Source organism: Podarcis bocagei, assembly GCF_964188305.1.
Source record: "Podarcis bocagei genome assembly, chromosome: 12".
Classification (NCBI taxonomy): domain Eukaryota; kingdom Metazoa; phylum Chordata; class Lepidosauria; order Squamata; family Lacertidae; genus Podarcis; species Podarcis bocagei.
Window position 1 is genome coordinate 42,192,557 of NC_138137.1, and position 12,284 is coordinate 42,204,840.

At 45.5% G+C, this 12,284-nt stretch overlaps 1 long non-coding RNA gene across 3 annotated transcripts in view; it reads right to left on the minus strand.

The window, feature by feature from the left end:
• Window positions 1-11,308: 11,308 nt before the first annotated feature.
• Window positions 11,309-12,284, minus strand: part of LOC308569886 — a 62,952-nt gene continuing 61,976 nt past the window's right edge. For all 3 annotated transcript variants that reach the window (XR_014000902.1, XR_014000903.1, XR_014000904.1), the window contains one exon: window positions 11,309-11,461. This is a non-coding gene — a long non-coding RNA (uncharacterized lncRNA). The remainder of the gene's footprint in view (window positions 11,462-12,284) is intronic.

Consider the following 12,284-nt stretch of genomic DNA (forward strand, 5'->3'; position numbering starts at 1 on the left):
GAGGCATAACAGGTCTTAACCTGCAGGCCAGCCCTTCACATAACCCCAAACACAAAGTCTTCCAAAGAAAAGCATGATGAGGGCAGGCTATGGAGCAGTGCTGGGAAAGTACATTTTAAAAAGCAATCCATTCCAGTTCATCCCTTCCAAATTGGAACTAATTCCATTCCAGCTCAATTCACAACTCATTTACATGGTATTTCACACAAACACACCCACCTTCCTAAGTTTACAAGCTGCTCTGCTAAAGTATAAAATATATTTAAGAATACTAAGGAAGCATCAAAGCTTCAGTGTAATGTGAACAATTTTTTAATCTATTTTACTCAACAATCATGATCTGTAACCTTAAGGTGAAAATGGCAGATGCAAAGGCCACAATCACAGAAGTATTAATTATTGTATAAATATAAGTATAAATATAAATATAAATTATTGAATTAAAATTAAAACGGAATTCAATTTAAAATTTCCCAAAGTTCCATCACAAAAGATTTGGTTCACCCAGAAATTATAAGAACTACTTTCAGGTATAATTCAGAGATTTTTTAATCAATTTGGTGAATTAGCTGAACTGAATCAGTTCATTCCAGTGCTATTTTTCTACATTAAAAAAGGTGCCAAATCTCACCATGAATGCCACCCTTGTTGTCTTATAATGGCAATGACGCCCACCTGACAGGTGCCGGAATGTATTCTGGAATGTTCCAACTGAAAAAAGGCCTGGTTCATTCCAAAGACTAGTCTGGAGTGAGTTGGGAGACTGGAAGTGGGAGTCAGAACTGAAGACCAACCCAGATTAGAGAGCAAACCAGAAGGCAGGGCCACAAACACAAGTGAGAGAAACCAACAACACTCACATTGGCCTTGTTGCTCAAGCAACATTCAGCTGGGAAAAGAAGCCCTTTTTCCTCCTTCCTCCCCAGATGCAATGGTTCAGGTTGGGTGGGTGGAGTCAGTCCAGAAGGTTCTTCACGGAGAAGACCGCAAACTGCAGTTCACACATTAACCACACACAGGGCAGCCACACAGATTTTGGGAGCTCTTCTGCCTTTTGGACAGAAATGAATTCAGGGTGGTCCTACTTCTACACTGCAAGTTGAGCTTTATTGCACCTCTGAACTGCGTGAACCCAGTTGACTAGAATTTGACTTTGAACTCTGGCCAAATTTTACAAAGGAATGATTCCATTGACTAGCTGACATTTACTGCAATTCCATTTGTTTTAATGGGACTTCTCCAGTGAAAATGTTCACTGAGCCGCCTAAACCTTTTGGTGAACTCAAAACTTTAAAGAAACATGGGATATATTTATGATTGCAGGTGGGAATAAGGTAATGCTGTGGTTTGGCATGTTTTCTTTAATAACCCCAAATCTGGCCTGACTCAGGGAGCTGGGCCAAGCTGAACTCTGAACTTACGCAATTCATGAATCGCCACTCACAATTCTTATCTGGAGTTGTGCACATTGCAGAAAAGGTGTGGTGTGTTGCTGGATCAGTACGCAAGGGAGGGAAGTTTCTCAAGCAAGCAAGATGTTTAATGCAAAACCATCTGCTGGGATCGGCTAAAGGTGAATTCAGTCAGCTTCAAGGTAAACACTCCCAACTGGGAGGGGTGAATTCTTCCGTGCTGCTAAGAGGCTTTAAAAGATGCTGCAATGCGTGTGGATGGGGAGTCACTGTGCACAGCCCTTTCTGAAGACAGTAGATATACATCAAACAAGCAGTTTTAGTTGCTGCAAAACAATGGTTCCCCCACTTTGATTTTAGCTAATCAACTACTTGGAAAGCACAAAAGAATGTGTTGCAATGGTGTTAAGTTTGCAAGCAACCTTGAAGTTTCAAAAATGTTCTTCCCCAAATGATCCATTGCTGTCGGCTATCTTTGGAGGGAGAGGGTTGGTGTAAACAGGCTTATTCTGAGGATAAAATGAGAAGGAGAACGATGTACGACACCTTGAACATCTTGAGGAAAAGGTGGGGTACAAATGCAATAAATAAATTTTCATGAGGACTTTTTAAAAAAATAAATGCTAAAACTGATGTGTAAAATATGGAGAACTGAATTTAAGATTTAAAAATGAAAAACTGAGAGAAACCAAAATTGACATAGTTGCCCAAGACCTGATTCTTGACCATTCACTCCAATTTGTTTTCAGGGAGATTAGACAACATCGACTATTAAATGAGCATGTATTATATTTTGTTTGTGGGGAATTTAAACATTACTTCAAAGCAAACATCATCCTACACTTTCCACTGCATTTTCCTGTCACTTTCTTTATTGAAAAACGTCTAATCTTTGGGGGAAGTGGGTTTGTTGTGCAAGACCTCCCAGTCAGCTATCGTTGCACAACCTGATTTTGTTGTGAGGTGACTGAATCCCACAAAAAAAATTGCAGCGGTCTGGAAGCACCAGTAATCACACAATTCCTTCCAGCTATCTTACGTCTGATCTTGAGAGTGTGCTATCAACTTCCTCAAAGCCGACACCTGCCAAAGGTGTCTAAAAATTACCTTCAGACTGTATTAACTTGCCTGCACCAGAGTAAAGCAGGCTGGATGCAGAAAGTCCTTATTATTGTTGTTTATTTGGCCTCTTTTTTTTGTAAATGGCTGAAGGAGTACGGCGATCAAGAAGCCATGCCCTGCTGACCTCCACTGAAAGAGAATATTGTCTTACTGTGGGGAGTTCATCTTAAAGATGACTGAGACAAACCCTGCTAGATATTTGACTGTGGATTCACCATATCAAAGAGAGTGAGTGAGAGAGAAATTCACTGTCATCAGCCGTATGGCACAAACGCTCCCAATACTTTTAAGTGTAGGATTTATTCTTCCCGGCTTGCAAAACAGATGCCACAAAATGTCCCCAGATGTCCATGAGATGTTTCCCAGTGTGTTCTTCCCTTAAAAAACTCAAAGATCATTCCAAGGTGTGCAAATGTTTGCACTAAACGCTTGATTTAGATGTGGCTCCCGCATCCTGTTTTTATTTCTGTTTGGGCATGGTGGGAAGACTAGACTTTGGATAGAGGGTATGACATGGCTATTTGTTTGTTTCTGCTGACTTTGGCACATGACCACATCCTGCTTCTAGGAACGATGCACCTTGGCCCTCGACACGGCCAGCTGGTGGTCCACCCTCCGAAGGGATTATCCTCCGTCAGAACAAATTGTTTTCATTCTCGGGCAGAAGCCAGCAGACATCTACAATAAATGGTCCAAGATCCTGGAATTTCAGGACTCTGAAAGAAGAGAGCCAGAGTCAGAATTCAGAATGGGATTAGAAGGCTAATCTCTGTTCCCGACTGTTTTTTACGAAGGACTGCATCAATTAAACCAGCCTCTGACATGAATCTGTTCCAGGTGTGTGTTATCTCCTACTCCATAGAGCAGTCTTCTGCCTTCTGGGGGTCGTGTGTCAGTGGTGGGTGGGGCCAGAGGCAAAACTGGGCAGATCAATAGATGTAACTCTTTCCAGAGTACGCATCAGAGTACAAAGGACAAAAATCCCACCATGGAGCATTTGGTTGCTGAGCACCAAATGTAGCATCTTCAAAAGGACAGGGCGCGTGAAGGTGGAGAGACAGGGAAAAGAAGGAGGCACCAAGGGAAACGGAAACACACACACACACACACACAGAGAGAGAGAGAGAGAGAGAGAGAGAGAGTGTGGAAGCTGGAACCTAACGAGTTAAGCTTTTCCCATGATGCTACACCATTCTGACGTCATTTTTAGAAGCTCGGGCGGAGCTTGGGCAAAGTTTGCCAGTCCCACTTTGAACTTTGTGGGGAAAAGACGTGGTCTTGGTATGGCTGCTAATAGCCCTGGAAAATCCTGAGAAATGTTGGAATAAATGCTGTATATAGACAAACCTGGACTCAGTGTGAGTTTGTCTGAATTCAAGCAACGTGACAGTTTTCACCGCTGTGCAAAACTCTGCTTGGCCGTGACGGAGAGCTCGGAGCAGAGCATGCGGCAGAAGAAGCGTGCCGGGCAAGGAAGAGCTAATTGAGGGCCATAAATCAATTAGCGGGGGTCACGGCTGATAAAATACGTCACAGGTTATGGACCCATAAATTACCGCTTGTAAAACTGTCGCGGGAGCTGTAAAAACTCTGCGGTGTCGAGCAGAGGCTTTGATCTGCTGTGTCGGCAAGCAAGCAAGCGGCAGCTGCAAGACGCAGAGAAGTGCCTGCGTTGCTGTGGAGCCAAGTTGCAGAGAACAGCTGAGGTATCGTTTCTCCACGGAGCTAAGGAGCCGGAGGAGCTGGTGCGTTTGTAAGTACAGCTTGGGGCCCCTTTGGGAGAACGGAAAGAGATGGCGGACGGCCATGAATCATTCTCCGTACCCTTCGAAAAATTAAACGGCCAAAATTGGGGAGAATGGAGCAGAAAGCTGAAGGCCTGGCTGGTAGCCAAGGGTCTGTGGGACGCGGTCCTAGGGCCTCCACTGCCTCAGCCAGCCGCCGGAGCTGCAGCAGCAGTAATTGCAGATGCGCATGCTTCGCGGAGAAAAAATCAGAAAGCCCTGGGAGCTATAGTGCTCAGTTTGGAGGGTTCACAGTTGCCCCATGTGGAGGGTTTGGAAACTGCGCATGAAGCTTATGCTGCTCTTGAAAGAGTGCACCACAGGACCACGGCTGGTGCTAAAATCCATACCACCAGGCGGTTGTTTGAAATGAAGCTACGTCCAGGTGGGGACATAAGACAACATGTTACAGAGATGCTCTCTGTGTTTAATGAACTGCGGCTGTTGCAGGTGAACTTTACTGATGAATTGAAGGTTTATATTTTGCTAAGCTCTCTGGACAAAAGTTATGACAATTTATGTCTAACTTTGGAATCTATGAATCCGCAAGATCTGACTTTGGCCTACGTCACAGGACGCTTGGCTGACGAACAGGAGAGACGGCTCAGGGAGAGCAAGTCTGGCGCAGCAAGCTCCACCGGGAGAAGGGGGGGGGGGCGAAGCAAGATGAGAGCTTTGTTCAGGCTTTTGCAGCTCGTCGGTGTTACGTGTGTGGTTCTCACGGGCATTTGAAAAGAGACTGCCCACAGAAAGCGAGAGCAGCTGGGCAGGAAGCCTTCAAGGACACCTACCATGGAAATCAGCAGGGTTTCCATGGGAACCAGCCTGGGAGACAAGGCCAGCCTGGGAACGCAAGAGGAGGACGTGGAAAACAACGTGAGGAGACGTATCAGATAGCAGCGAGCATGGCTTTGTTCGAAGACGGCTGTGTGGAAAATTCCCAGTTTCGCTTTGTTATTGACTCTGCTGCTAACCGCAATTTGATTCCAGAGACACCTGCTGTTGAGAGGTGGAAGTGCACGGCAATACCTGCCGGGAAATCTGTACTGTTTGCAAATGGACAGAAAGGAAATCTGACTAACGTTGTAAATCTGCATTTTCGTGTTTTGCAGGAAACGCTGGAGTGTTGTACCGTTCCTGGGATGCACCACTGTCTGTTATCTGTGCCTTATTTACTGAAAAAGGGATTTACGTTTTCTTTTCAGGATGATGTGTGCACAATCTCCAAAGGAGGGAGGATGCTTGCCAAGGTTAAAAAGGGGCAGAATGATCTTTTCATTCTTAAAACGTCTCTGGAGGGTGAGGGGAAGGTTGAGAAAGCACAAGCCCTGTGTACTGAGATTCCCGCTCATGTGCAATGTGCACATATTTGGCATGCTAGGACGGCTCATAGTTCAGTAGAAGAACTACAGGTGCTGCCGGAAGTTTCTAAAGGGTGTAAGATTTCAGAATGTGGACATGATGTAAGTTGTGAAACTTGCAAGCTGGCAAAGATAAAAGGATGCAGTTATCCAAAGATTGAGAGGATAACCACTAGGCCTTTTGAACAAATTCATGTAGATTTGTGGGGTCCTGTGAAAGAACCAAGTCTGGGAGGGTCAAGATATCTGCTCTCAATACAGGATGATTTTACCCAGAATTCCTGGACACATGGTCTTAAATCCAAGGATGATGCAGCACAGCTGATCAAACGTTGGATTGAGGAGGTGGAGCAAAAGTTTTCCACCAAAGTGCAAGCTGTCACAAGTGACAGGGGAGCTGAGTTTACAGGTTCTGCTTTGCAGAAGTACTTTCGCAAGAAAGGAATACGTCACACAGTGACTGCACCCAATCAGGGGGGGAAGGCAGAGCAGATGAGTCAGGCTCTGGTTAAAACTGCTCAGGTGTTGCTGAAAGATTCTGGGTTACCTCCAAGGTTTTGGTTGGAGGCAATCAAGTATGTGAGCTTCACCTGGAACCGCACCTACAATTCCATGGTAGGGGACACACCGTTTGGGCTGTTGCATGGCAGGAAACCCCAGATTCATTTTTTGCGCAGGTTTGGATCGCTTGCTTCTGTGTCAGTACCTGCAGCGTTGCAGGGGCCAGATGGATCCAAGTTCCGGAAAATGATCTTCTGTGGGTATGAGCCAACAGCAAATGCGTGGAGATTTGCATTTCCATCAGGTGATCAGAGTAAGTTACTGATCAGCAAACACGCTGAGTTCTATGAGCAGGATGAAAAGTCAAAACCTGCTACCAAGCGTGATGTTCTTTCAGAATGTCTTTCTGATTCAGAACAGGAAGATTCTGAGGGGGAGGAAGAAGAAACTGAGTCTGATGATGACGATCAGGTAACTGACCAAAGTCAGGAACAGGAGGAGGTATCTGTAGTTTCTCCACAGGTTAAGAGAACACCCAAAAGCGAGCCCAGTTCTCCGGTAAGTGTAATGGAGAAGGTCCGAAAACGTTTTAAGTCAGAGGGGGAATCCCGTGAGGATGAGGACACAGGTCCTGGTGGCAGTGAGTCAGAGGTAACATCTGAGTTTGTGCCCAGAAGGTCCGGTCGCTCAACGAAGGGAATTCCGCCGGACAGGTACCAGGCGACAAGCGCATGGGCCTGGTTCACACAGTGTGATTCTGGGAGTGTTGAAGGGGTTCAACGGGTGCCTGGGAAAGATGCTGGAAAAGAGCACAAGGCAAAGGGGAAGGTGTTGAACTCAAAAGGGTCTTGTCAGAAGGTGCAGCAAGGGGGGGTGTGGAAGCTGGAACCTAACGAGTTAAGCTTTTCCCATGATGCTACACCATTCTGACGTCATTTTTAGAAGCTCGGGCGGAGCTTGGGCAAAGTTTGCCAGTCCCACTTTGAACTTTGTGGGGAAAAGACGTGGTCTTGGTATGGCTGCTAATAGCCCTGGAAAATCCTGAGAAATGTTGGAATAAATGCTGTATATAGACAAACCTGGACTCAGTGTGAGTTTGTCTGAATTCAAGCAACGTGACAGTTTTCACCGCTGTGCAAAACTCTGCTTGGCCGTGACGGAGAGCTCGGAGCAGAGCATGCGGCAGAAGAAGCGTGCCGGGCAAGGAAGAGCTAATTGAGGGCCATAAATCAATTAGCGGGGGTCACGGCTGATAAAATACGTCACAGAGAGAACCTCATATATCAACTGCTGCTGAACTACAATTTATTTGTTGGTTTTATGCTCTGCCCTTTTATCCCAGGAGCTTAAGGTACATGGGTTCTCCCCCTTATCATTTATACTCAACAAAAATCCAGTGAGATTGGGGGGGGGGGAGAGAGAGAGAAACCAGCCCAAGGTCACCCAGTGAGCTTCATGGCTAAGTGAGGATTTGAACTCTGGTCTCCAGACCCTAATACAACACTCTAACCTCCTTAGTGTCATGTCATCCCTGACCATTGGGCATGCTGGCTAGGAGCTGGAGAGTGCTTGGCACTAAACAAAGGTGGAAACATTCCTCTTTCTTTATTATAACTTCTATGAGGTGCTCCGTGCTGCAGAGATGCAAAATTATCACCATTATCGTTATCATTATACATATCGTTATTATTGCTGGTGACATTGAATGGCAGTGGTTCTGCAGGATTTCAGACGGGGTTACCTGGAGATGCCAACCAGGAGCCTTCTGCTCTACTAGAGTGGGGAAACCCAGCCAGAATTATTATTAGAAACCTTCAGAGACACTAAGAGATCTCCTCCAGCACCCAAAACACACTCTCCCCTTGCTGAAGTTGAAAGATTCTGCTGAAAGAAAGATTCTGCCATAGCCAATAGAAAAGGTTGTAATGTGTGCTTGGTTGCTGGGAATGTGTGGTGGCCAAGACAGCTTCTCTGGTTTGCAAATGTGCCCCCAAATATGAAAAAGGGCCCCTGCTCTATATGATGTAGTAGAAAATTTGGGTTTGCAACTGAGTCTTTACTTGGCACTGTTGTCAACACTCCACGTTCTGGGGACATGTATGGCCACCACCAACCTGTGTTTCTCTCTGCGTCTCCCTGGCACATTGTGGCATAATGTAATTAATTAATTAAACTCTTTCCATCCTGTCCTTCAGTCAAGGGCTGTCAGGGGCAGCTCGCGGGATTTTTAAAGCAACAAACATGTTGAAATCAGAAAACAAGTGAAACAATAAATCGCTGGAACAGAATTGGTTGGCAGTAAACCAACGACAAGAGCAGATATTATAAAAAGCTAGGGAGAATAATGTACACTTATGTTTCTTCACTTCCTGCCAGGAAAATGCTAATAAAGTGACATCACATGGGACATTTTTTCAATGATACATTACCAGGGAGATATGGAGGAGAATGTGGATCATTGGCCCCTATGTGTTTCCCTGTAACACGTAATTTGGGTCAAAGCTACAGCTTATTCTCATGTTCTGATGGCTGTATCATAATATGTTTCCAATTTACTACAGCAGGTAGTTGGGCATTGGTCATTGCAACTGGTAACAGCTGAGAGCCTTATCCTCCACAAATTTATCTAATCCCTCTTAAGGCCATCAGAGCTGGTGGCCATCACCACATATCACAGTAATAAACTCCATATTTTAACAAAATGGTGTGTGTAAAAAGTACTTCCTTTCTTCTATCCTAAAACCTTCAACATTCCACCTCATTAGATGCTCCCCAACCCACCCCGGCGGTCATTTGTAGGGTTCCCATGTTGTCAGTTGAATTTCTACCCCACAACTACATCCAGTCAGAAATCCTAGGAAGTAAATAATTGTGCAGTTCTCCTCAATGTATAGCCAGATCAACGGTTATATGATCACTGTGGTGGCTCTCCACATTCAGCATCCATCACGAGAGTTGGTAAGTTAAAGTTAATCAGTAACATTCGGTTCTTTAGCTTGTTCTTTCATTTTTCATATTTTCCCCTTGGATATTCCCAGGCTGGCTTTTCAGGCCACGTTTTTCAAGGTTTTCAGGTAATTTGCATAGAAATACTTAAGGCCTCATGGCTGACTTGAGCTTTCCCATGAAGCTCACGTTTCAGTGAAGAGTTCAGATGCAGAACTGAGACCAACATATATAAAAGGCCCAGAATTGTTCCTGGTTGACTCATCATCATGGTTATCGTTCACGTGAAAGGTCCTCTCCCCCCCAAAAAGTTAAAGCCATTTGAAAGTATGGGTTAAAATCAGAGTCATTTTGGATTAAAGAGAAATTGAATGCCATTGGTAGGACCTCATTCTTTTGGATCTTCTGCCTTTTCTGCAAATTATTTGGGTGGTGCTGTGGTGTAAACTACTGAGCCTCTTGGGCTTGCCAATCGGAAGGTCGACGGTTCGAATCCCTATGACGGGGTGAGCTCCCATTGCTCGGTCCCAGCTCCTGCCAACCTAGCAGTTCGAAAGCACGTCAAAGTGCAAGTAGATAAATAGGTACCGCTCCGGCGGGAAGGTAAACGGCATTTACGTGCGCTGCTCTGGTTTGCCAGAGGTCATGTTGGCCACATGACCTGGAAAAACTGTCTGCGGACAAACATTGGCTCCCTTGGCCAGTAAAGCGGGATGAGCGCTGCAACCCCAGAGTTGTTCGCGACTGGAGTTATCTGTCAGGAACAGGAGTGCGGAGGGAGCGGACAGTCCCTGGCACCATTATTCTGGTAGGGTGCCATCGTGGCGGCCCCCCCACCAGATACGCGCTGTACACCCCCATGTGCGCCGGGCACCACGCCCCCGCAGGGACCCTTCACGCCCCCACCTGCTCTCCTCCCCCGGTAGCAGAGCATGCAGCTTCGCCACTGCTGTCAGGGGTCCTTTACCTTTACCTTTTTTACCTGACAGTTTCCCTTCTCTTCTCCTAGAAAATACTTCCCTATGATTTTTAAACAATGTCACTTATAGTAAGAATGGGATTAATTTTACACTGCAGTCATTCTATGCAATGGTGTCATTAATATTTTGCTAGAGGCTGAAACCTATTTAGGCTTCTTTCCTACCATAATGCAAAATACATTCCACCAAGCATCAACCCCCAAACAATATTTCTGTAGCTCGCAGGAATATTAAGTTTTAAGCGGTTCTTCCAGAAACAAAGCTTTCTATGCAAATGGCCTGTAAACCCTGAAAACAATACCACAGGCCTGCTAATTTATTTGTTTGGAAAATGCAGCTCAAGTATGACCACTGAGATGAAACATCTCATTTCAAGAACATCTTCAAGGATAATGGTAAATTATAAACTTCATGATTGTAGGCAATAGAAATTGTAGGCAATAGAAATAAAATTACCTAGAAGTCACAAAAATATGCCATAATCAAAAGCAAACCAAAGACTGATACAATGCTTTCCTTTTTTTAGGAATCATTTCCTTTTAAACCACAACATGAACATCTGTAATCAAAGCATTCCACTTTAGTTTTTTAAAAAATAATAAAATCATCAGGTTAATCCAGGTATTCATCTGGAGAATCCCAAGGACACGAAATGTATGGAAGTATTTTTAAGAGCCCCCTTTGTAAGAGACAAAGGAATGTAGTAGCTGCTTATCTCTTTAAAATACTGTCTTTGAAGAAAATCTGCTGTTCAAAAGAAATATATGTGAGGGTTTTATCAACTTTGATTTGGATCACTAAATAAGAGCCATTGGTAAGCTGAGTTGAAAACTATGGATCAGTACTGCCAAGAGTATAAACTCATCTATATCCAAATTGGAAAAAGGCGGAGTAGGGCTCTATATACTTATTATTTGTAGTATTAATTTTAATGCTCTATTTACCAAGTCAGACCACTGCTCCATTGAGCTCAGTACTGTCTCCTCTGACCAGCAGTGGCTTTCTGGGGTATCAGGCAGAAATGTTTCTCAACACAGGAAACTACCTCTGGTTTTGCTGGGGAAGGTCAGAAATGAAATATTTTACCATCGTTCCACACTATCCTGTGTGAGAGAGTGTTCCTTGCCCAGTCACCTTCCCATCAGCCTTTAAAATCTTACCATTCCCACCTTCTTAATTAACACAGCTCTTTGAAGTCAGTGTATAGAAATGACATTTTTGTTTCAGAGGTCTTCTTTTCCTAACCAAAATAGTTACATATTCAGACAGGATGATTTCACAATGAGGATAACAAGGAGAAGTGAAATTGTAGAACTCTGAAGATGGCACATCAATTTCCAGACAAAAATGAAAACCTGTAAGGAGGAAATGTATATTTATGTCATACAGCTCCAGAACTTCTAAAAACTGCTGACTAATAGCAATGCAATCTTAATACTTTGCCACTTTTCTTGTTTGCAGAGGATAATAGCAGAGGTCCCCCCTCCCCCAAAAAAGAACTATAAATAAAGGTAAAGGTAAAGGTATCCCTGACGACTCTGGGGTTGCGACGCTCATCTCGCTTTACTGGCCAAGGGAGCTGGTGTTTGTCCGCAGACAGCTTCTCAGTCATGTGGCCAGCATGACTAAGCCGCTTCTGGCAAACCAGAGCAGCACACAGAAATGCCGTTTACCTTCCCGCCGGAGCGGTACCTATTTATCTACTTGCACTTTGACGTGCTTTCGAACTGCTAGGTTGGCAGGAGCTGGGACCGAGCAACAGGAGCTCACTCTGTTGCGAACCGCCAACCTTCTGATCGGCAAGCGCAAGGCTCAGTGGTTTAGACCAGTGTTTCCCAACCGGTGTTCCGCGGCACACTAGTGTGCCGTGAGACACCGGCTGGTGTGCCGTGGGAGGGAGGCGGGCGAGAGGCGGCGGCGAGAGGCGGCGGCGGCGAGGATCCGCGTCGAGCCGGGGCGGCTCCGCGGTGGTCGTGCCGAGCGGCGGGGCAGCGCGCGCAAAAGGGAGGAGCGCAAGACAGCGGAGGAGGAGGAGGCCGGCATGTCCGGGCAGCAGCAGCAACAGCAGCAGCAGCAACTCCCGGCGACGGCTCCTCCTCCGCCCGCTATCGCAGCCGCCGCCGCCTCAGCTGCCGCCGCCGCCTTAGCTGCCCTCGCTCTGCTGCCTCCTCCCACCCC